This window comes from Thalassophryne amazonica, chromosome 15 (assembly GCF_902500255.1).
Source record: "Thalassophryne amazonica chromosome 15, fThaAma1.1, whole genome shotgun sequence".
Lineage (NCBI taxonomy): Eukaryota > Metazoa > Chordata > Actinopteri > Batrachoidiformes > Batrachoididae > Thalassophryne > Thalassophryne amazonica.
Window position 1 is genome coordinate 84,647,560 of NC_047117.1, and position 23,894 is coordinate 84,671,453.

The window sequence follows — 23,894 nt, forward strand, 5'->3', positions numbered from 1 at the left end:
TGTCCAGAGAAGTTCAAGGGGGCTCCTCCATTTCATCTGGCTGCGACAGATAGATGGTTAAGAGTTGGTTCCCTTTGAGAGGTGGGATGGACCCGGTTGTCCGCCTAGTAGGCAGGACAGTTCCGCTAACCGCTAATTAGCAAAGCTAACTTTTTTGTTAGCGGATTAGCTTTTCAGACAACTTTTGAAACCATCAGCGGACCAGTTAGCTTCTGCTAACTTTCAGTTCATTACCATTTCTTTGCTGGCATAGTGAGTAAACGTTAATGGTCAAAAACATTTGTAAATTCTAAAATTATACATATTAGTTCCTGTCTATTGCGTGTTTTGCAACAGTCAGACCGCATTGAGGAGCTCAGTCCTCCCCTAGCAGAAGGGGACAGGGCTGCTGCTGCTCCAAAAAAAAATGTGTCATTTACTTTCCACATGCAACGACACAGACATGTGGCAGGAGACATGAAAAGCAAAGCACTTTTCAGACATGGTTTCATTTATAAACTAGAAGCACTCAGAGAGTGCAAACCTCCGCCAAGGCCATTGGGTCACTGACGCCATAACATCTACACGTCGTGGAATCATTGAACCTAAAAAGTCTAACATGATGTTTGCTCAGTAGTAAAAAAGTTTCATCTGCTGTGACTGGATAGCATGTATCCTTAACGCTTGGAATCACAGTTTATTGCAACTTGCACCTTTCCCAGAAGCTACTGTCATCTGAGCACTGATATTGATATTGCATGTGCTTATAGACAAAAACAAATAAGAGACAAAATTCAATTTATTATTCAACTAAACTGCAAATATATGAATTTTTTTAACATTTATGAAACACTTCTCTAAACAAGGCCATAGAACATTTGACTATGTTACACCCTAATATTTTTCAAGCTTTTCTGCTTTGTTTTTGTGGAGTTAGAAACTAGAATGTCAAAATTCCCCCTATCCCGCAATGGTAAAGAATCCTTTAAAAACATTCCTGGAAAATTGAATCACTTGTTCCTCTTGTCATTTCCAACCACTCCACAAAATTTCATCAAAATCCGTTCAAAACTTTTTGAGTTATCCTGCTGACAGACAGACAAACAAACAAACACCACCGAAAACATAACCTCCTTGGCGGAGGTAATAAATTTAAGAAATATTACAATTTGAAAACAAATGTACCCTAACGTGATGACAGCTGCAACTGCTTAATGCTAACTTTTAACATTGAAAATGCCATAGACATTGTAACGTGTTAGCATTGTGATCCGGATCGTGATCCCCCCCGTCAAAATACATAGAACACTGCCATCTACTGGATGGGAGAATAGCGACCAAAGTGTCGGTCGCGATTCATGCTCTGAATCACACTTCACGAACAGAATTTTCAGTTTTACAAATGCCTTTTTTTTATAAATGAAAAAAATGACATTTACAAATACACATTTATTTGTAAAAACCAACACACATGTGACAGTAACTTGTGCATTGGTTTTTACAAATAAACCACCCAACCAGTAAATGACACTTCCTTACAGCAGCACGCAGGGTGCATAAAGACAGAAGCTCTGCCTCGTTTTGGGTTTGTGATCGTCTTCTATTTTACTCAGACGTCTCGGCGGTGCTTAAACTCGAAACTAGGTGATTAGTAGCCAGTTTCGAGTTTAGTACTGTACCTAGTCAGTACTAAAAGTAAGTGTTTAGCTGTAACTTCCGCTAATTTTTTTAGCGGGTTATCGGTTTAGCATAATAAAAGTTAACTTTTCAGTTTGCGGATATCAATGCTACGTTTGGTTAGCTGTGCCCACCACTGCTTGTAGGCTACTATCCAGGACTCGAGGTAGCTCCGTCATGTGGTAGATGTGATGACATGACGCACCAGCCCATCCTTGTGACCTATTTTGGGATCTCATTTTTTTGTGAAATAATGGAAAAGAAAATGCCATATAAAACTGCAGATCCAATGAATCAGATAGTAAATTGAAGGTTTAGAGGTTGGAATTATGGTAGATACAGTTGAAAGTGTTGTTATCCTTTGTTGTAAGAATGTATACAAACTTTTGCTTTGTTAAAAGTGCTTTTTTAGGTCCTTGAAATGGGTTTAAACCAGGTTTTATCTTTTTGTATTTTAACCAATTTTACTGCTTGGAGGTAATTTACGTGAAGTATCAACCAGTATAAATTGTTCGATCTATAGTCTGCTATACCAGTGATTTTCAACCTTTTTTGAGCCGCGGCACCCTTTTTATATTTACAAAATCCTGCGGCACACCGCCAACCAAAATAATAATATAATTCTATTACCTCTGGTTTTGCGCAAAACCCAATTATCGCAATAGAAAATCGATACGGAAAACACCGCATTTCGAAAATCCTCAAGCATTTTGCGCTCTGATCTCAAGTAGGACTGTCACGATTAGGAATTTCTGGAGATGATTAATTGTCAGACAAATAATTGCGATTGACGAATATATTGTCTATTTTTTTTTTTTTTTTCCCCTTCTTTATATTCTACTATTGTTGTATAATTACACAACTCTGGAAGAACGTTTGGCTTCTGTGAGTGGAGAAACTGGGAATGGTGCAACATTTTATTTTTATCTTCATTTAATACAGTCCCAACTTTTTCTGAATTGTGGTTGTTTCTGTTGCATTTCTGAAATTGTTTCTCCTCATCAGTCACGTTTTGTGCTTAAACACTGCATTAAGCCCATATTGAACAAATAAATACCTTTGGAAGTAACAGCTGCTAAGTTCAGAGTTCTCACCTGCTTTTTGTGATCTGTGCATCTGAACATCACCACAGTTTCTCCATGTCAGGGTTTTTTTTTTTTTTGTGGCTCAGTTCATTCATATATTCTCATTTTTTAAATATGTTTTTAAAGCTATTGACCGTTTATTTCATCTCATGATCTCATAAATTCAGCATACGACACGCACATGGTGTGAACAGGACAGTAACGGCAGAATCACACCTTTAGAGAAAGTTCAGAGAGAACATGTTCACTCGGGTTAAATCCTCTCTCTGCTCACGCTCGCTGCGCACTGATGGTTCTGACTGTAACGTGTCGCGCCTGCATTCAGGAATCTCCCTCACACACCCCCTCTGTTGTGAAAGTGTCGTGACACGGACCCACAACAGGGGGCGGTAATGAACGGACAATGGATAAGCCAAAAGTAACAATTTAATGTTGTGAATCGCACAACGACGTACAGACAATAACAATATGGTGGACTGTCAATCATACACCAGGTGACGTGTGGGCAGGCTTGACGATAGAAGACGCCTGGCGAGAGAAGAGTCGGATCCCCACACAGCTTCCACCACCAACGGAACTGAAGAACACCGGAGCCGCCAAGCCCTGCGCCCAGGTGGCCGCTGTCTTCAGCAGTCAGACCCGGTACTGCTGGCAGAAACAGAGACAGTCCTGATGAGTGTGAGTTCGCACACATCAGTAATCCCACAGTCAGTGTTCAGTAAAGGAGGGAGAACCTCCACCTCCAATCACACACTCGTGCAGCTCCTGTCTAACCACTTATCTGATTGGAGTGTGAAGCGAAGCCGTCGCTGATCACACCAAACGCCAATCCCACAGATAAGGCAGACACCACAGGATAACGGCTGCAAAAAAGAAGTTCAGATTATTACTCAGCGTTTTGAGTCAGCAGAGAAAATTACCTGAATGGTAGCTGATTTCTCGGCGAGGAGGTGGAGTTGCAGTCCGGCCTTTATGGTGATGGTGATGAGATGAATGAGTGAAGCTGGTTCTGAGGATGAGTGACAGCTGTCACTACCCAGTGGCTCCGGCGCCCTCTCGTGCTTGAAGCCCGCACTCCAAGCAGGGCGCCATCTGGTGGTGGTGGGCCAGCAGTACCTCCTCATTCAGCGGCCCACACAACAGGACCCCCCCTCAACGGGCGCCTCCTGGCGCCCGACCAGGCTTGTCTGGGTGCCGGGCGTAGATTCGGCCAGGAGGGCCGGGTCCAGGATGAAGCTCCTCTTCACCCAGGAGCGTTCTTCGGGTCCATATCCTTCCCAGTCCACCAAATACTGGAAACCCCCGGCCCTTTCGACGAACGTCCAGGAGTCGGCGCACAGTCCAAGCCGGCTCCCCGTCGATGATCCGGGCAGGTGGCGGCGCCGGTCCGGGGGCACAGAGGGGAGAGGTGTGGCAGGGTTTGCGTCTGGAGACATGGAATACTGGATGTATCCGCAGTGAAGCTGGCAGCTTCAGCTTCACTGCGGCTGGACTGAGGACCTTCACGATGGTGAAGGGTCCTATAAATCTGTCCTTCAGCTTTTGGGATTCCGTTTGCAGAGGTATGTCCTTTGTGGATAACTAAACCGCCTGCCCGGGCTGGTATGCAGGGGCTGGGGAACGCCGGCGGTCTGCATGGGCCTTAGCCCTCGTCCGGGCTCTGAGCAGGGCAGAGCGGGCGGTACGCCACACCCGACGGCACTTCCTCAGATGGGCCTGGACCGAGGGCACCCCGACCTCTCCCTCCACTAGCGGAAACAATGGGGGCTGGTACCCCAAACACACCTCAAACGGGGAGAGGCCGGTGGCAGATGAAACTTGGCTATTATGAGCGTACTCGATCCAGGCCAGATGGTCACTCCAGGCCGTCGGGTGCGCGGAGGGTCACGCAGCGGAGGGCCTGCTCCAGTTCCTGGTTCGTCCGCTCTGCCTGCCCGTTTGCCTGGGGGTAGTACCCAGACGAGAGGCTGACGGTGGCCCCCAGTTCCCTGCAGAAACTCCTCCAGACCTGGGAGGAGAACTGAGGACCACGATCTGAGACAATGTCTGCTGGAATCCCATGCAGATGCACGACGTGGTGGACCAGGAAGTCTGCAGTCTCCTGGGCCGTCGGGAGCTTCGGGAGGGCCACAAAGTGGGATGCCTTGGAGAACCGGTCCACTATCGTTAAGATGGTGGTGTTGCCCTGGGACGGCGGGAGGCCCATGACAAAGTCCAGGCCAATATGAGATCAGGGGCGACGAGGCACAGGCAGAGGCTGGAGGAGGCCTTGGGCCTTGTGATGGTCGGCTTTGCCCCTGGCACAGGTGGTGCCAGGCCTGGACTACCCCGGACGTCGGCTTCCATAGACGCCCACCAGAAGCGCTGCCGGGCCACTGCCACGGTCCTTCGCACCCCTGGGTGACAGGAGAGCTTGGAACCGTGACAGAAGTCAAGGACCGCAGCCCTGGCCTCTGGTGGGACGTACAGTTTGTCCTTCGGACCTGTCCCCGGGTCCGGGCTCCGTGTCAGGGCTCCCGGATGGTCTTCTCCACGCCCCAGGTAAGGGTGGCCATGACAGTGGACTCGGGGATGATGGTTTCAGGGGGGTCTGACAGCTCGGTCTTGACCTCCTCTTCATGCACCCGGGACAGGGCGTCAGATTGTTGGTTCTTAGTCCCGGGGCGGTAGGTGATCCGGAAGTCAAAACGCCCGAAGAAAAGCGACCAGCGGGCTTGCCTGGGGTTCAGACGCTTCGCGGTCCGGATGTACTCCAGGTTCCGATGGTCCGTGAAAACCGTAAATGGTACCGATGCTCCCTCCAACAGGTGTCTCCACTCCTCAAGAGCCTCCTTCACCGCAAGAAGTTCCCGATTACCGACGTCATAGTTCCGTTCAGCTGGGGTCAACCTGCGGGAAAAGTAGGCACATGGATGGAGAACCTATTGGACTCCCCGCTGGGATAGCACGGCTCCTATCCCTGAGTCAGAGGCATCCACTTCAACAACAAACTGCGCGCTTGGGATCGGGCTGCACCAGAACCGGTGCAGTCGAGAATCGGCGTTTCAACTCCCTAAACGCGGCTTCACACCGATCCGACCATTGAAGGGGACTTTTGTGGAGGTCAGGGCTGTCAGGGGGCTAAGTACCTGACTGTAGCCCTTGATGAACCTCCGGTAGAAATTTGCAAAACCGAGGAACTGTTGTAGTTTCCTACGGTTCGTTGGTTGGGGCCAATATCTCACCGCCGCAACCTTGGCTGGATCAGAGTTGGAGGAGATTATGAACCCCAAGAAGGACAAAGAAGTGCGGTGGAACTCACACTTCTCGCCTTCACAAACAGCGGTTCTAACAACCGCTGTAGGACTGACGTACATGCTTGACATGGGTCTCAGGATCCGGAGAAAAGATGAATATATCGTCTAGATATACGAAGACAAACCGATGCAGGAAGTCCCGCAAGACATCATTAACCAATGCTTGGAACGTCGCGGGCGCATTGGTGAGGCCGAACGGCATGACCAGGTACTCAAAGTGACCTAACGGGGTGTTAAATGCCGTCTTCCACTCGTCTCCCTCCCAGATCCGAACCAGGTGATAAGCATTCCTAAGATCCAATTTCGTGAAAATTTGGGCTCCATGCAGGGGCGTGAACACTGAATCCAACAGAGGTAACGGGTATCGGTTGTGAACCGTGATCTCGTTCAGCCCTCTGTAATCAATGCATGGACGGAGTCCGCCGTCCTTCTTGCCCACAAAAAAGAACCACCCATCGGGGAGGTGGAGTTCCGGATCAACCTGGCAGCTAACGAGTCCCGGATGTAGGTCTCCATTGATTCGCTTCCGGACGTGAGAGGTTGTACAGCCTGCTGGATGGGTACTCAGCGCCCAGTATCAAATCAATGGCACAATCGTACGGACGGTGCGGGGGCAGCGTGAGTGCCAGATCCTTGCTGAAGACGTCAGCAAGGTCGTGGTACTCAGCCGGCACCGCCGCCAGATTGGGGGGGACTAAAACCTCCTCCTTAGCTGTCACACCGGGTGGAACCGAGGATCCTAAACACTCCCGGTGGCAGGTTTCGCTCCACTGAACACAACCCCAGCGGCCAATCAATCCGGGGATTGTGTTTTAACACCCATGGAAAACCCAAAGTCACTCGGGAGGTAGAAGGGTTACATAAAACACAATCTCCTCCCTGTGATTCCCAGACACCACCAATGTCACTGGCTGTGTCTGGTGTGTGATTAGTGGAAGAAGGGTGCCATCTAGCGCCCGCACCGACAATGGTGACGGTAAGGCCACTAGAGGGAGCCCAACCTCCTTTGCCCATCTGCTATCCAGCAGATTCCCCTCCGACCCGTGTCACCAGTGCTGGGGCATGAAGGTTAGATCCCCACTCAGGATCGGACTGGGATTCGTGCAGATTGTCGGGGTTTCCCCACGTGGGTGTTGTGACCCTTAGCCCAGTCTCTAAGGACGAGTGCTGCTGTTTTGACCGTTTGGGGCATTCTCTCTGTGTGTGCTCGGTAGAGCTGCAGAGAAAACACTCTCCACAGATCAGCCTCCTTTGTCTCTGATCTGATCGTTTTTTGGCCTGCTCGTTTCCATAGCAACGTCAGCAGGGGGAGCTGTGTGTCACGTGGAGAGCCCTGGCAGTGGAGCGTGGGGAAGTGGCTTCCTTTCAGCCCGGGGAGAAGAGGACGGCTTGTACCTGACCACGCCCCTCGTCTCGCTGCCGTCGGTGTTCAGTTAATCGGTTGTCTAACCGTATAACCAGGTCGATAAGCCCATCTAAATCCCGCGGCTCGTCCTTCGCCACTAGGTGCTCCTTAAGGACCAGAGACAGTCCGTTTACAAAGGCGGCGCGGGAGCGCAACAGCATTCCAGCCGGCTCACGCTGCCGCGATGCGGAAGTCGACTACATACTCGCTGCGCTCCGACGCCCTGCCGTATCGACAGCAGCACTTGAAGTGGTCTCACCTCTATGAGGTGGTCGAACACCTGTCGGAACTCCCTCACAAACTCAGTATAACCGTTAGGAGCGTGAATTCTGCCCAAGCGCCGTAGTCCAGGCGCGTGTCTCTCGTCGAAGCAAATTTGTAACGTAAGCCACCCGGCTATGCGTCTGCGCGTACATGATGGGACGCTGTGAAAAGACGAGCGAGCACTGCATCAAGAAGTCCGCGCACGTCTCCACACAGCTCCGTACGGCTCCGGAGGGCTTATGTATGCTCAGGGGACGGTGGGGGGGTTCGTGAACGACCAGCGGAATGTCTGTTTCTGGCACACGGTCAGCAGGAGGAGGTGCTGCAGCAGCGCCCTGAGCACGCGCTTCCACTGGGCGGTGAGAGCCTCCATCCTACGATTGAGAACACTGCTCTGCTCGGTAACTAAGTCCAACCGAGCGGTAAAGGCGGTTAAGATGTGCTGCAGCTCACCCAACACGCCTTGCTGGCGCCTGTGCACCTCGCTCTTCATTGGCTGTTCATGCGATGGTTGACGCCCCTCGGGATCCATGACGCTGGCCGAGAAATCCTGTTGTGAAAGTGTCATGACATGGACCCACAACAGGGGGCGGTAATGAACGGACAATGGATAAGCCAAAAGTAACAATTTAATGTTGTGAATCGCACAACGAGTACAGACAATAACAATATGGTGGACTGTCAATCATACACAGGTGACGTGTGGGCAGGCTTGACGATAGAAGACGCCTGGCGAGAGAAGAGCCGGATCCCCACACAGCTTCCACCACCAACGGAGCTGAAGAACACGGAGCCGCCAAGCCCTGCGCCCCAGGTGGCCGCTGTCTCAGCAGTCAGACCCGGTACTGCTGGCAGAAAACAGAGACAGTCTGATAAGTGTGAGTTCGCACACTCAGTAATCCACAGTCAGTGTTCAGTAAAGGAGGGGAGAACCTCCACCTCCAATCACACACTCGTGCAGCTCCGTCTAACCATTATCTGATTGGAGTGTGAAGCGAAGCGTCGCTGATCACACAAAACGCCAACACTGGGACAGGAAGCCAGTGAAGAGACGCCAAAATGGGTGTAATATGGTCGAACATTCTGCTCATGTCAAAAGTCTGGCTGCAGCATTTTGAACCAATTGGAGAGCCCTAATGCAAGAGTGCGGGTAAACCAGAAAATAGAACATTGCAGTAGTCCAATCTAGAAGAGATGAACGCATAGATCAAGGTCCAGCATCAGCCATAGACAGGATGGGACGAATCTCGCTATATTTTGCAGGTGGAAGAAAGCAGTCCTAGTAAATTTGTAATATGGAGGCCAAAGGACAACGAAGGATCAAAAATTACCCAAGGTTCCTCACTTTGTCAGTGTGATGTATGACACACGAGCCTAGGCTGAGTGTTAACTGGTCAAATTGATGCCGATGTCTCACTGGACCAAGAACCACTATTTCAGTCTTTTCAGAGTTTAAAAGTAGGAAGTTTCTAGACATCCAACTTCTCATTGCTGCAAGGCAATCTTCTAAGGATTTTATGTGAACGAGATTACCAGCAGTTATCGGCATATATAACTGTATCATCTGCATAGTAGTGAAAGTAATCCCAAAACGCCACAATTTGTGCTCAAGGGGTGCAGATATTCATTATATAATTATTAGTATCATAATGAGTTCCAGCAAGATGCCTTTTCATGTTTGGAACAGATGAAAGTCCAAAGGATCCAAATCAGGAGAATAAGGTGTGTGCAGATTAACATTCATGAATGGCAGCTGTTGCGATTTCTCACATGTGGGACCAGATCATTGTCCTGGTGACAAAACAACACTTCATCAAAGCATTCCATAGAAAGCATAATTGGCCCCATTGTTGGTCTGTCTTTCTGGAGATAGTCCATCATTATGATGCCTTCAGCATCCCAGAAGACAGAGGCCATGACCTTTCCAGCAGCTGAGACAATGTCTGTTTCTTTAACAGGTGAGAACCATGTCTCCATTGTTTCGACTTTTGTTTGGACTTCAGTTTGAAGTGATGGACCCAGGTCTCGTCCATGGTCACGAATAGTTACATGAAGTTCTCTGGATCTGCCTAAAAAAAAAAATTCTCCCTGGACACCTCATTTTTCTTCTGATCGGCAGTGAAAACGAATCCGACACCTCATGCTTTTCTGATCGGCAGTGAAAATGAATCCTGAGACCCACCATGCTGAAAGTGTTGTCATTCCCAGTTCTTCCTTTAGAACCGAATGAGCTTTCTGCTGGAAAACTCCTGCAGTACTGGCAATATGACGCTCACTTACTCTTCTGTCAGCGAGGAACATATCATGGAACCTCTGGATTATATCAGTCGAGGTGACAGATCTGGGTTTTTGACAGGACTGAGCGGAGGCGAGGCACAGACAGAGGTGGACACAAATGCAGGCTCACAACAGGACGTATGCATAAAGGATGGTTTATTCAGGCCTGGGTTCAGTAACAGGAAGGCAGTCCACGGAGCAAAAGTACCGAGCAGGGACAAGACAGAGGACGTGGTCAAAAACAAGCAGGGTCAGTACACGAGCAAACAGAGTTGTCAGGGTTGAGGCAAAAAGCAGGATCCGGTACACAGATGAGTCAAAAACATGGCTTGGCAAAACAGGAGGAGACAAAGTGCTGGTAAGTGAGAGAACTCAACAAACGAGCAGGGAGGAAGTGAACTGAAGCAGTTTAAATAAGAACAGGTGTTAATAAGATAATGAGGTGCACGTGGAGGAGGAAGGGCCTGGAAGGGGGCGTGGTCAGGTGACAACTAAGAGGCAAAAGAGATGCAAAAGGTGGTGACAAATGGGCAAACAAATGACAGATGAATGGGGCGTGGCCAACAGTGATGACAAAGTGCAGGTGCGGGACATGAGAGTGCAGTGATCAGAAAGAGACTGTGAAACAATGAAACTGGACATGACAACTTAGAGACCTGAGAGAAGTGCAGACAAAGAGAGAATGACAGGCAGGTGCAAGTGAGTGGTGACGAGATTACAGACAAGACAACTAGAGATCATACAAAGAAAAACATGAAGAGGACTCTAAACTTGAACAGGGTTGAAAAGCAAACCAGAACATGATAAAAGAATAATGGGAAATACACACTATGACAAAACTAAGTGTAACAGACAGACAAAACTAAGAAAAACAGAAACTAAGTGATAACAAAACCTGGCATCACAGTACTACATAACAGAAATGAGAACAGCAAAAACAATAGGCAAACAATAACTAAATGATAAACCATGAAAATACAGACTGATAGAACAAAACTAGAATGGAACTGGAACATGGCTGAAGAATAAAAGTAACAAAGAAGAACGTGCCAAAGCAAAAATACAACATGGAATAAACATATGATGAAAAAGGCAATTAATAAAACAAGGCTGGGGCAGAAAGAGCAGAACCAAATAAAGAGGTAAAAAAGGCCTGAAGCCTGGAGCTGGGCGGGGCATGACAGTTTTCCTGATCTTGCTCTTCAACACTTGTTCTGCCTGTCTTGAATTTTGGCTGACCAGCATTGAACTGAAGCATAAAGCAGGGCATCCTCCCCTCATGCCATTACCATGTCCTCGTGTTTCTCCTTCAGAGACATTCTCTTTATTGTGAGATATCGATTGACCAGCTTTGTCCATATTGCCAATCTGACACACCCCTACTCACGTCAGTGTCTGCAACATAGAACCTAGTGAGTCAAAATTTCACACATTCTCTAGAGAAATGCTGGTTTCACAGAACACAAAAGCTGAAGAACCACTTCCTACTTTTCTGGGCCAGGCTCAAAACTTTTCAGTCACCCTCTTATGATGTCCATCCCTACTACCAACATGTAAAATTGGTTGTTCCAGACATTGTTCAGAAGAACAGCGTGCTTGGATGAAAAAGTTACCTGGACAGGGGAAAACATATAAGGAAGTCCAGAAAATGACTGATTGCTCAGCGAATATGAGGTCAATGCTTTAATATGGCAACCAAAACCAGAAAAACGCGCAAGAAAACAGTAAACCGCCCTTCAAATGGCTTGAAAAATAACCAGAATGGAAGACTCAGCCAGTGATCAGCTGCAGGGTGATCAAAGGTCTAAAGTTACCTGTGAGTAGAAGACACCTACGTGAAGACAACCTATGGGCAAGAAGCCTTCAAAAGGTCCCACTGTTGAAAAAACAAAGGTGCTGAAGATGTTACAATGTGCCAAGAACGCAATGGACTGATGAAAGCAAGATTATTGTTTTGGGTCTCGGGCTGCAGACAGTCTGTCAGATGAGCCCCAAAATTACATGAACCACATGAAGACAGTGAAGTAAGCATCATGATGATGTTTCTCATACTATGGTGTCGGACCTATTTATCGCATTCCAGGGATCATGAATCAGTTTGAATACATCAAAATACTAGAAGAGGTCATGTTGTCTTAAATTGAAGAGGAAATGCTCTTGAAATGGGTGTTTCAACAAGACAATGACCCCAAACACACCAGCAAGCGACCAGCATCTTGGTTCCACACCAACAAGATTAAAGTTATGGAGTGGCCAGCCCAATCCCCGGACCTTAATCCAATAGAAAACTTGTGGGGTGACATCAAAAATACAGTTTTTGAGGCAAGACCATGAAATGCAGAGGAATTCTGGAATGTAGTCCAATGTCCTGGGCTGGAAAACCTATTCGCAGGTGCCAGAAAGCACAGATGTAAATTAGTTCTCAGAAACGGTGGTTATACAACTAAATATTAGTTCAGTGATTCACAGGAAAGATAAATCTTCAGGAATTTTTCAGTTATTAGAGTAAATATTTGAGTTTGTCAAGAAAATTGCAGACACTGCTACTTTCTTGAACAGTCTTAATATTCCTTTTTCTTCAGGACGTCGTCAGAGAACAGAGAAGTTTCAGAAGAGGCCGGCATGAGGACTTTATGCGGACATTCCACTGTTTAAGGACATTTTGTAATGAAAGACGTGCGCGCAAATTCGCCGAGTCGTTTCCGTGACGACTCGGTGAATCTGTGTGCGCCACAACAGGAAAAACACCTCCGTGTTGATAACCATTTGTAAAATTCAGGCGGCTTTTGATGGCTTTCAGTGGAGTGAGTATATGAGAAATTGTTTAACAGCTGGACATGTTCCAACTTGTCCTTAAGGGTTCCAACAGAGGTGTTTTTCCTGTGGCGGAGCGTCGCGGCGGCTGCGAGCCGACGCTGCAATCCGTCCGCACGTCTTTCATTAAAAAAATCTCCTTTAACAGTGAAATATCCGGATAAAATGCTGAAACCGACTTCTTCTGAAACTTCTCTGTTCTCTCACGACATCCTGGATCAATAGAGCCTGAAATGTGGAGGTTTTCAGCTTGAAACAGGCTGACAACGGCGCCTGGGAGCGCTGCGTGACGTCCCGCTGTGTTAGAAGTCCTTAAAGCGACAGTATCACCTCAAAATCTCTCATCAGCTGTTAAAATTTTCACTGAAAACCAGCTTAATTTTTCGAACCGTGTCCACTTCGATGTGTCTCAGAGGTTTAGAAAAAATTTGATCAAACAAAGCGCCAGTCTCTCAGCAACTTCTCAGACAAAGGAATTCGAACAAGGGGCTGGATGACTCCTCCCACAAGGCGTGCTCACAGGCGAATGACGTCACCGACAGGCGTGGAAAAACTTACGCATGCGCAAGAGGGTTCAAGCATGTCTGACGTAAAAACATATGAATGAAATCCATATAGTTTTTGAAAAAAATACACAGGCCCTATGCTTTATTGACAGACCTCGTATATTTGCTCTCTTCCTCTCTCTCTCTCTCTCTCTGTCTCGCTCTCTCTCTATATATATCACATGCCATGATGTGATATATTGATATATGATTGTTTTGATTTGTGGTCTGACAAAAACAGTTGACTTTCCAAAACATGGGCTGGTTGATTGGTTGACAGCAAAAATGTAATATGTTCTCTTTTTGGAAATAACTGACAAAAATACTGAACTGCTGAATTTAACATGCTCCTGTACGTGAGTTGCTTATTTTTATAATCAAATCTGGCAACAGGGTTGCTCGCGTGGGCCGCGCGCGCGCGCTGCCTCCTCCTACTGCTTATTTACAGCTTCAATATTTCACTGACTCGTCTGATATTAGTGTCGATTCTTACCGGCGCACCGTTAGACCAGACCCTGGTGAAAACAGGGATTCTCATTATTAAGTCATGGACGATTCTGAAACAACTACACCAAAATATACACTCGGGATAAAGTCGGACCAGGGAGCGGATCAAACGGGTCCCGGCGGTCGGGGCTCCGCGGTGGGCTGCGGCTATTACCTGATGCGCATGCGGGGCTTCATTACAGCGCGGCACCGCAATGAGTTAATGGAGACGGTCAAAATAGCTGGTCCGGTGGTAAGAAACTTCTATAAACTTTAAATTTTAGTAAGTCTTTTCAGTTGCTCCCTTGTTTTCAGTCGGGGTCGCCACAGCAGATGGATATCCGTTGATTTGGCGCACTGACTGAAACCAAGCGTAATATTTATTTATTTATTTTTTAATTTTAATTATTTTTTTAAAAAGAATTATGCGGAAAAAATGCTGTCGACTTCATTTCCACATATAGTGATTTAAAATGAATAATTACAAGCTAGCTTTATGTTTTTATTTATTTTCAGTGGATCAGGAATTTAATACACTATAAGAGGAATGTCTCTTTAAATGGCACAGAAGATTCCAGTAATTGATGGAATTACTTGCAGAAACATCTGAATAAAAAAAAAAAAGAATAAATAGTAAAGTCAAAGCTTCCGCAACACATTTCAATTGCCACAAGTCAATGAGCCTTATGAGCCATATATTAAAGATTCATGTACAGAGGCACAGTTCCGGATCACTTTTTTTTAAAGTCCCGCTATACGAAGCCATAATGCAACTAAATGTCCTTTATTGGGTATTGTTGTATTCGGTATTTGGATGTTATCTAGCTGAAAAAGTCTGGATGGTGTAGCCCTTCTACTTAAAGTGTGAAGCCACATTATGTGTGGTGCAAATATTTGCCGGAAATGGATCATTTGCCGGTTCTGGATCACGACACTCTGTGTCACTTTGGGTGCCTTCCTGGCATCTGGCTGGAGCCCTTCTAATGCAGAATGATACACACTGTGCCTGAGAATGTGTTTTGAACACAAAATGATATAAATTTTAAAATTAATGAGAATTTACTTAGTTTGGAAAGGCAGGCACTCTTATACATTTTTACGAGTGAAAAATTAAGTGTGGAGGTGAGATTTCTCGACTTAAAAGTAAAAGCTGCCACATTCATGCCCATTCGTGATGTTGAGATGACCCCCAAACTAAACATGGCTCACAAGTACAGACACGAGGCTGCTGCTTCAGTGATCCACAGCCGGCAAATTTTTGCATCAGAGATAAATGTGTGCAACAATTAAACAGCAAGACATAACACATGACATTTTCTACCCAAGTAAGTAAGTATTTTCCCACTCTAGAACCAATGACACCGAATGGCTAAGTCACCTTTGCTATGTCTTAGAGATCTTCACTTTCAAACTTGCAGGAATGAGTGAGTCAGAAAAAGCGCACACACTGCAGACACCGAATGTTTTGATTCCTCTGCTGATCACAAGGATGGCTGGATCCGGTCGAGCTTGTGGTCGTTTGTAGACAAAACATCAGTCTTTCCATTGGTACCAAGTATTAGCTTATTCGCGCTGATTACAAGAAACGGCGGCGCAAATACTACAGCAGTGATCCGGAACCGGCAATGATCTGGAACTGGGCAAGTGACTGTACCACAAGAAAGTGCAGGCCGTATGATTAAAAATAAATAAATCTGAAGCTTGGGACCATCCAAATTTTATGGTTGAGGAAAGATTCCCCATTTAACACTCAATAATCTTTCCTCTGAAGGGCCTCCTGAATCTCAGGATCACAACTGCAGCACTGATGAGGGAGTTTTCATTCAACAAATTAAATTCTGACATTGTTCATCCTTAAAATATGGACCATGATTTGAAAGGTTGTTGGCCAAGGATGATGTCATTAATCTGGCATTAACATTAAAAAAATTCAAAATGTTGTGTTGAAATGTCATATGGATGTGATGGCATGTGGATGGACCTGTTGTGTGGGCCGCCAGAAGAGGAGGTACTGCTGGCCCACCACCAGAGGGCGCCCTGCCTGGAGTGCGGGCTCCAGGCACCAGAGGGCGCAGCCGCCTCACAGGAGCAGCTAGGGTGACAGCTGTCACGCATCACCTGCAACAGCTGTTACCAATCAGCAGGGATACATCAGCAGGACGACATCTCCACCTCTTTGCCGAGATATCGTTCTACCTGGAAGGTAATATTCTCAGCTGACTGCTTGACAGTAACCTTTTGTGATTTTTGTGAGTGATAACAGACCTTTTTTCCAACGAGAGGTGGAGGTAGCTTTCCTGCCGTGCGGATTACTGGGTGCACAGCGCCCACCTTTAATTGTGTTTTTGTTCCTCGCCAGCAGTACCAGGTCCGACACGCGGAGGCAGTGGCCACCTGGGAGTTCGGGACTTGGCGGCTCCAGTATTCCCGGGGTCTGGTGGCGGAGGAAATCGTGTGGTTCCGGTTCTGCTTTGGACAGGTGTCTCCTATCTTCGAGCCTGCCCACACGACACCTTTGTGAATTGATTCTGATCTATTGTTGTAATCTGTTGTATTTGTTGTGCACATTCACAACAGTAAAGTGTTGTTATTTGACCTACTCCATTGTCCGTTCCTTTGCGCCCCCTGTTGTGGGTCCGTGTACCGACACTTTCCCAACAGGAACCTCTTATAAGAGTGAGTGTGTGTCGGGATCGTGCTGGGAATGATAATGATTGCGTTATTATAGGTTGGGGTGAAAAACATTTATTGATCTCTCTTCAAAGACAGTTTTTGTGACGTGCTGGAGCTCCGGTGCATGATTTACCATGCTTTGGTGCATAAAAGAAGTGCGAGCTGGCAGAAGTGGGGGTACAAATGTTTTTGTACACCAGGATTCGAGCAGATACAAGGGGTAGGGCTTGGTTCTCCTTCTTTTGCATTCTAAGAAAACAAACTTTTCTTGAAAATGTGTGAAGTTTTAACTCAATGGGTGCAATGTCAAGAAATGTGACTCTTCTTAGCAATACAGCTACGTTCTGCTGTGGAGCCCGACTGATTTTTGGAAGCCTTTAAGAGATTAGGGAGTAAAAAGTTATGATAGATAGATAGATAAATAAATAAATTTATTCCTGACATTTCATTCTCAAACCCTTATGACAAAGAATTGTAATTGAGGCTTGTTTTACATTTTGATTATCACAAACTAGCACTCTTGGCAAAATTCTTTTGCGCCTGCAGTAATAGTCAATATCTACCAGGTGGAGATGTTGCTTCATTTCAAGAACCTTGGTACATAACAATGACCAATCTGTTGCTTGTAGTAGTAGATAACTATAAATATTTTTTAAAAATGGCAATGCAACAAAATATATAGAATTAAGAAAATAAACATGTTTTTATGTAAATTGTAAAGTTGTCACATCAGCAAAACACAGATACCGATATGTTCGTGGAAGGCTCATACAGCCAACCTATATATCGGTTGGGCTTTACTCCATTGTTCTACAATCCAAGGTAGTAATAGCAAAAGTAGCGGCCATAACTATTCCTCAACCCTGCTGGAGATTGGGGTTTTGACCACAGTAGGTCAGGTCTGGAAGCATGTGTTGTTGCTGTGCATCACCATATCCACACCACAGAATTGCCTTGGGTCCTGATTTGCAGACGTGCGTGTAGACAGTGGCCCTGTGATCTGGACCTGTGTTGAGAGAGGATGGTCTATTGAGTTTATCCACCAAGTTTGATTTAATGTGCTATTTGCATTATTTTGTAGAGCATTTTGTAGCTCTGTGTATAAGGAGCTGACCTACCAATAAGTAGATCTCAGTTCAAAATCACACTTGTGCTGACTGTCCATGTCCTTAGACAAGAAACTTAGTCTGTGTTGTCTCAGTTAAACCAGCTATAAAAATTAGTACCAGATTAGTGTGTACTTCAAACAGGGTTTATTGAGATGAGCTGTTTGAGCTGATTATTAACATGTCAGCCCATGACTTTAGCAACACGGCAGTTACGAAATTGGCCATCAGCTATTACGGTGGTTTTTATCTTCACCCTCTGGCAGTGCGACCCGTGCAGATTTCCAATCCTGAGAGAACAACCACAATGGAAACGTGTTTTCACTTTGTGTTATTCATGTATTTTTTATGTATATACTTTGGTATACATGTGCATTGAATTGTGTGAAATAAATTCAGTTCAGATGTACTACTTGAGATGGATAAAAAAAGATGCAGTTTTTCCTCTAATCAATAGGACACAGAGGTTTTCTTTGTTTGGTTTTAGCTCAGTTGTTAAGTGCAGGCAGCACAGTGGCTTAGTGGTTAGCACTGTTGCATTACAGTGAGAAGGTCATGGGATTGATTCCCAATTTCCCACTTGTAACCCTCCTTGTGGGTGAGGCAAAAGGACTTCCTGATATCTTTATCCTGAATAGCAGAGATAAAGAGGAACAAAACAAAACAAGTTTCACTGAAATCCTAGGGGACGCACCAAGATATGGCCAAATGAAATTCGCCAAATATCGCGTTCTTACCATAAAAAGCACCACCTATGCAAAAACACCCTAAGCCACTGCCATTTATGCAAATTTGGAAAGAACTTGTCCCAGTGTATCCAAATATGCATAAATGAGCAAGGCTTATTCAGGACGCAGGCCCTGGGAGGGTCCCACATGTAGCCCAAAATGGCAAAAGTTGTGACTTGAAGAGCCACCTATAGGTGGCTCTGTCAGTTAGCCTTGAAAAATATAACACTAAATGAGAGAACCCCATCCATACATTCATATACCATAAGAGCAATGAGGCTTACTGAGGGCGCATAAAGATATTCAAATGTCAAAATCCACATTTTGACTATGTCACTGTTTTGGCCCCTTTAACCCCTACCCTAAAAAGGGCTGTAATTTTCCTCCTGAAGAGATTTTTGGATAAAAAAAAATTTATTTTTCCCCTTTTGGACAATACATCTTACCCTAAAAAGCTTCAGTGGCCTACTGAAACATGATATATCACCACCCATTTGAAAGTTACAGATTTCGGCTCTTAAATTGTTCGAAGGTGGGTGCGGGTGTCACAGTGTTTGTTTGTCTACATGTTGCCCGACATCCTGCCTCACCACCTATGACTGCTGGATATAGGCTCCACCCCCCCGCAGACCATCTTGGATGAACAGTTGAAGATGTGCGTGTGTTGCTCCATGCTGTTTTCTTTCCAAAAGCAACCTTTCATAAATTTTAAGACATGAAGAATGAATCTGTACCCTTCAGCAGAGTATGCCATTGATGTGTCCCTCGAATTGTATGATGTGGCACAAACCAGTGGTATGTGGTTTCTACACAGTGAAAATGACAAAAAAAAATTCAGATTGCAAATCCAGTGTCAGTCCACAGCACAGACTGAACAGTATAATAATTTTAAAATGAATGTTAAAATTGTTGGCATACATTTCCATTATGACACTGAACAGGAAAAAAAACTGCATTCAATCTGTGTGTGTGCGTCTGCTGTATTTGTTTTTGTGCTCCAGTTTTTGTCGGAGTTGATGATCTACTTGATCAGTGTCGTCAGCACTATGTTCTGTGGTCATTGGGGAAAATGGAAATTGCAGAGTAGCATTAGCATTTCGGTAAGTCATCCTAAAAATTGGACCATGTTTATTACGATGTGTGTGTGTGTGTGTGTGTGTGTGTGTGTGTGTGTGTGTGTGTGTGTGTGTGTGTGTGTGTGTGTGTGTGTGTGTGGTGTGTGTGTGTGTTGGAAAAAGACCAAAACAAAAACAAAAGAAATCCTTGTGTTGTCATGTTATTTCCTGCTCATTGGGTAACGTCCAGATTGTGTCGAGATCACAAAACAGTCATGGTATTACTCAACACTCAGAGCCATTTCTTGACAATTCCTCCATCACTTTTACTACTTCTGAGATCTGATTGGATCAGACGTACAGAAAGCAGAATGACAGTTACGATTAATGAACGATTATTGTCTTTTTTCTTGGCTTGTTTTGTTACCTGACCTCATTGGTTTATGATATTAAAGCTGTGATTTTTTTTTTAATTAAAATCAAATCTTAACAAATTATGTATTATTGAACATTTTGAACAAAGTAGTAATTATAACAATAGCATAGAAAAAGTATTTGCCATTATTTCAAACTTTAACATGATAAATTTAACCACAATGAGGTTAGGGACATACGTAGCCAAAGATAGAATTCTAAACAGAATGACATTAATTAATTGGCATAAGCAAGATTACCATAATTCCCAGAGTATATTAGTAAGTGCCTTATTAGTATTAGCTCTTTAATTTGGGATTTTTGTGCATTTTTGTTGTGCACTTTTATTATTGGTGTTTAGTATTTTATTACCTGAGTTAATTTTGTTTAGTGCTTCGATTCCTGGGAAACCTGACATAGTTATAAAATAAATGCATGATTTTTTTTTTTTTTTGGTATATAGGGTGCACTGTAGTATAAGTTGCAGGACCTGCAAAATAGTAAAAAACAACAAAAAATGTATATTGTCAAATTACAGTAACTCAGTTGGAGGTTCAATTTTTGCCGATCCGAATGGCTAACCCCTAAAATGTGTCCACCCTGCCTTCACTGTGCATGCGTCTTAGCTGCAGTTCACTGTTTATCACCTCATTTCTGCTTAAAACTGACTTTAGAATGATTAAGAGGTTTTACTTGTCATGTGATGGGTAATAATCCATTAATCCATTTGATTACTTTGGGTGAAGATACTCTGTCTCAGAGGGGCTGCTGAGCTCCGAAATGACGCATGCAAAGGGAGGCAGAGCAAGTAGCGTGCCGGAAAAATCGATTCACATCCGAATCGCAATTCTTATTTATTACGATCTGAATCGATCCAAATGTCCAAGAATCTATTTTTAAAAAGCATTTTTTAACATTTTCTTGCTTACTCGCTGCGTGTACTGTTTGTCAGGCAGTGGCCTCTGTACTACAGCGTCCCTGCGAGGGGAGGGTCCAGCGTGCTTCAAACATTTGTGAGCTGCGCTGAGCATAGCGGACGAAGAGCTAATTCAGTCAGTACCGTCTTTGCTGAAGGCAAATTTTGGGCGCATTTTGGATTTTATTATTTGCTGTGTAAGAAGGAGCTTGACATGACTTATGCAGTGTGCAAAATCTGCAAAATGAAAGTCAAGTATTCGGAAAACACGTCAAATCTGCAAGCCCACATGCTATGCTATCACCCGGAGCTAAAAGAAGCAGAGCAGCGGTATCTGCCGACTACTGACCACGCTTTGCTAAACTGCCAGCCAACTTTGAACAAGCAAAGCAGATGAGTAAATTTACATCTAGAATCACTTGATTAACCTTGTAAAGCTGCATTTTCTTAAGCATAAACATTTTTTAAGTAATATAACTATTTCTCAGAGCTCTTTTAATCGAAAATCGATTCTGAATCAAATTGTCACCCCAAGAATCAGAATCGAATTGAATCGTGAGTTGTACGATTCACATCCCTACAGGGCAGACCAATTTTTAGGGGGGGGACCGTTCGGTCTGCGACACCAGAGATAAGCACCAGCACCAGTGGCACTCAGGGCCTGTATAGGACTTACTTCTTACATGTGGCCTAACTCATAACTCTGTGTCAGTGTTGTCAACCCTTTTCCAGTCTCTACTTTTCATTACATTAGTTTGTCTTTGACTTAGGCATCTGTTTGTATAGTCTCTCGCTATTGTGATGGATTTGTGCTGTACATTTGGTCTACAGAGAGTGATTCTTGTATTTTTTGTTTTCTTCCAGGTAATTAATGTCACGGGAATTTCAGTCGGCACTGGTTTGGCACAAGCTTATGATACTCTTATCGCTCAGGTAGCAACCATAAAAAAATGTTGTTCTTTGTCTTTGTTTGCTGAACCACGGCAAACTCACCATTGCGTTGGGTTTGTCCTGTACTAGGGTTTAACTAATATGAGTTTAACCATGTTTTTTAGTTAGTTTTTTTTTTTGTCCAGTCATATTGTTAGGTTGTGGTGTGAGTGCTGTTGTTCAAATTCACTGTATTTAAGCATCCTTTTACCTGTTTCCTGCAGACATTTGGGAGCGGAAACTTGAAGCGTGTTGGTGTGATTCTGCAGAGAGGGATCCTGATTCTGCTGCTGGCTTGTTGCCCCTGCTGGGCTGTTCTCATCACACACGAGTCCATTCTTCTCGCTTTGAAACAAACTCCAGAAGTGGCCCCAGTCAGTCTGTAATTAATTCCTCAAATGAACTGAAGTTTGGGCATTTTATTTGTTCATTACACTGACTCATTTTGTTGGTAAGCTGTCCATACACCACATGAGCCTAGGATCACAGACGTGCACACTCTATTGTAGAGAGTATGGAGTAACTGCAATGGGTTTGTGTGTTGCTGAGATGAAAACGCAACATAAAGGTTCAGCATTTTCAAACCCTCTGCAATGTGACCAGTATCTTTGTATGCTTGATGCAGATGAGATAAGCACTGACCTGATGGGCTCTGGGCCTATATAGAACTTACTTTATCTACTGTTCCAGTTGCTGAGGTCCTCAACACTGACCTGCATGGACCTGAATGCTGGATCATGCCCATGTTTGTGGAGGAGATCCCCACCTGGCCAAACGAATGAGGTCTCCTCATTGAAATGTCATTATCTTAAACATTGTAGAACTCAATAAACTCTTAAAAAGGACTGCATGCTGGCTTTGGGGTCACCATGTTGCCTCACAGCAAGAAAGTCCAGAAGGTCCGTTCTTTGTGGCGTATGCTTGTTCTCCCTGTAATTTTGTGGGTTCCTGCCAGGTGCTCTGGCCTTCTCTTACTTCCAAAGACAATACATGTGAATGTGTTTGTCTGTGGCCCTGTGATAGAATGGCGACCTGTCCAGGGTGTATTATGCCTCCTGCCCAGTGCCGCTTGGATAGTCTCCAGTCTCCCCCTGGTGACCATTGGTTTTAGTAGGGAAAGTACAGAAAATGGATGAATGGGGAGATGATTAATTCTTTAAAACTACTCTGAAAACCTTTGTCAAACACTTTCTTTTCTGCAGTTACACAAAGCCCTGCTTGTTGGGATCATTCTGAATTTTACGCTTACAAGATAATATCCATCATATGTTTATCTTTCCTGTCTTGGCAATATGCTAGTGGTTTATTTTGAAAGATTTCAGTTCCCTTGTGTTTGCAGTCAAAATGTGACCTTGGATATTGACTGTTCCGTCATAATATCACTATTCCGTCTGACATAATCTTCAAGCAATATCACTAAGACTAAACTGCTACTTGTGGCCTTGAACAGACGAAAATATCACCAAGTATCCTGTCGCACTCACAGGATTCCTGCGGAGGCAAATGTGTGATTGTTTAAATGTGTAAATAAGGTTTTTTTAAGACGACTGCATATGAACCTCTTACCTCAGCCTCTGTTGGCCAGCACTGCTGTCCACTGAGTCTGGATCTTACAGAAGAAGCAGCTCCTCAATTTTTTTCATTGATCTATCTGTCCGTCAGTGCCTGAGTCTTAAAAGTGCAAGTCGTGCTATTCTGGTTTGTGGTTTGCATGAATAAAAATTCCAGTCTGACATCTTCAATGGGAGATAATTGGGACTTTTGTGCTTAATTGTTGCGTCTATCATGTCTTGCAAGTGCAGATCTTGTAAAACCGGTTTAGGACTTTCAGTGAAACTTCACACAGTGGTAGCACACCTTATGGAGATGTGCATGAAGGAAAAAAAATCCAGTCAGATGTCTTCAAGGGAAATAATTAGACTGCCAAAGCAATTCATACAGCAAAGTGGAGGATTTCATTTTATGAGCTTGACCACAGATCTTTGTTATTTTATTTATTTATTTTCTGTGTCTTGCTTTCAGTTTGGTGACTTATTTTGACCATCTTTTCTGTAATTTTAGTCCTGATCCAAAGATTTGTGGGCTAAAATACAACCTTCTGTTTTGGAGGTTGGAAATTTAATATGTTGCCAAACACTTCTGTCATGTGATTTCATATGCAGTTTTCTGATTTTGATTGTTTTTTTTCCTTTCCTGACTTGAAGTCTGTCCCAGATTTATGTGAAGATCTTCATGCCTGCTCTG

At 44.7% G+C, this 23,894-nt stretch overlaps 1 protein-coding gene and 2 long non-coding RNA genes across 3 annotated transcripts in view; all 3 read left to right on the forward strand.

Moving 5' to 3' along the window:
• Nucleotides 1-23,894, forward strand: part of LOC117526656 (multidrug and toxin extrusion protein 1-like) — a 71,503-nt gene that overhangs the window by 12,880 nt on the left and 34,729 nt on the right. The gene's annotated exons all lie outside the window — the stretch shown is intronic.
• LOC117525793 lies at nt 12,187-21,464 on the forward strand. The gene is made up of 3 exons (XR_004565144.1): nt 12,187-12,541; nt 20,757-20,768; nt 21,453-21,464. It is a non-coding gene; the product is annotated as an uncharacterized LOC117525793 (long non-coding RNA).
• Nucleotides 21,584-23,870, forward strand: LOC117525794. Its single transcript, XR_004565145.1, has 3 exons — nt 21,584-21,653; nt 21,875-22,024; nt 23,855-23,870. It is a non-coding gene; the product is annotated as an uncharacterized LOC117525794 (long non-coding RNA).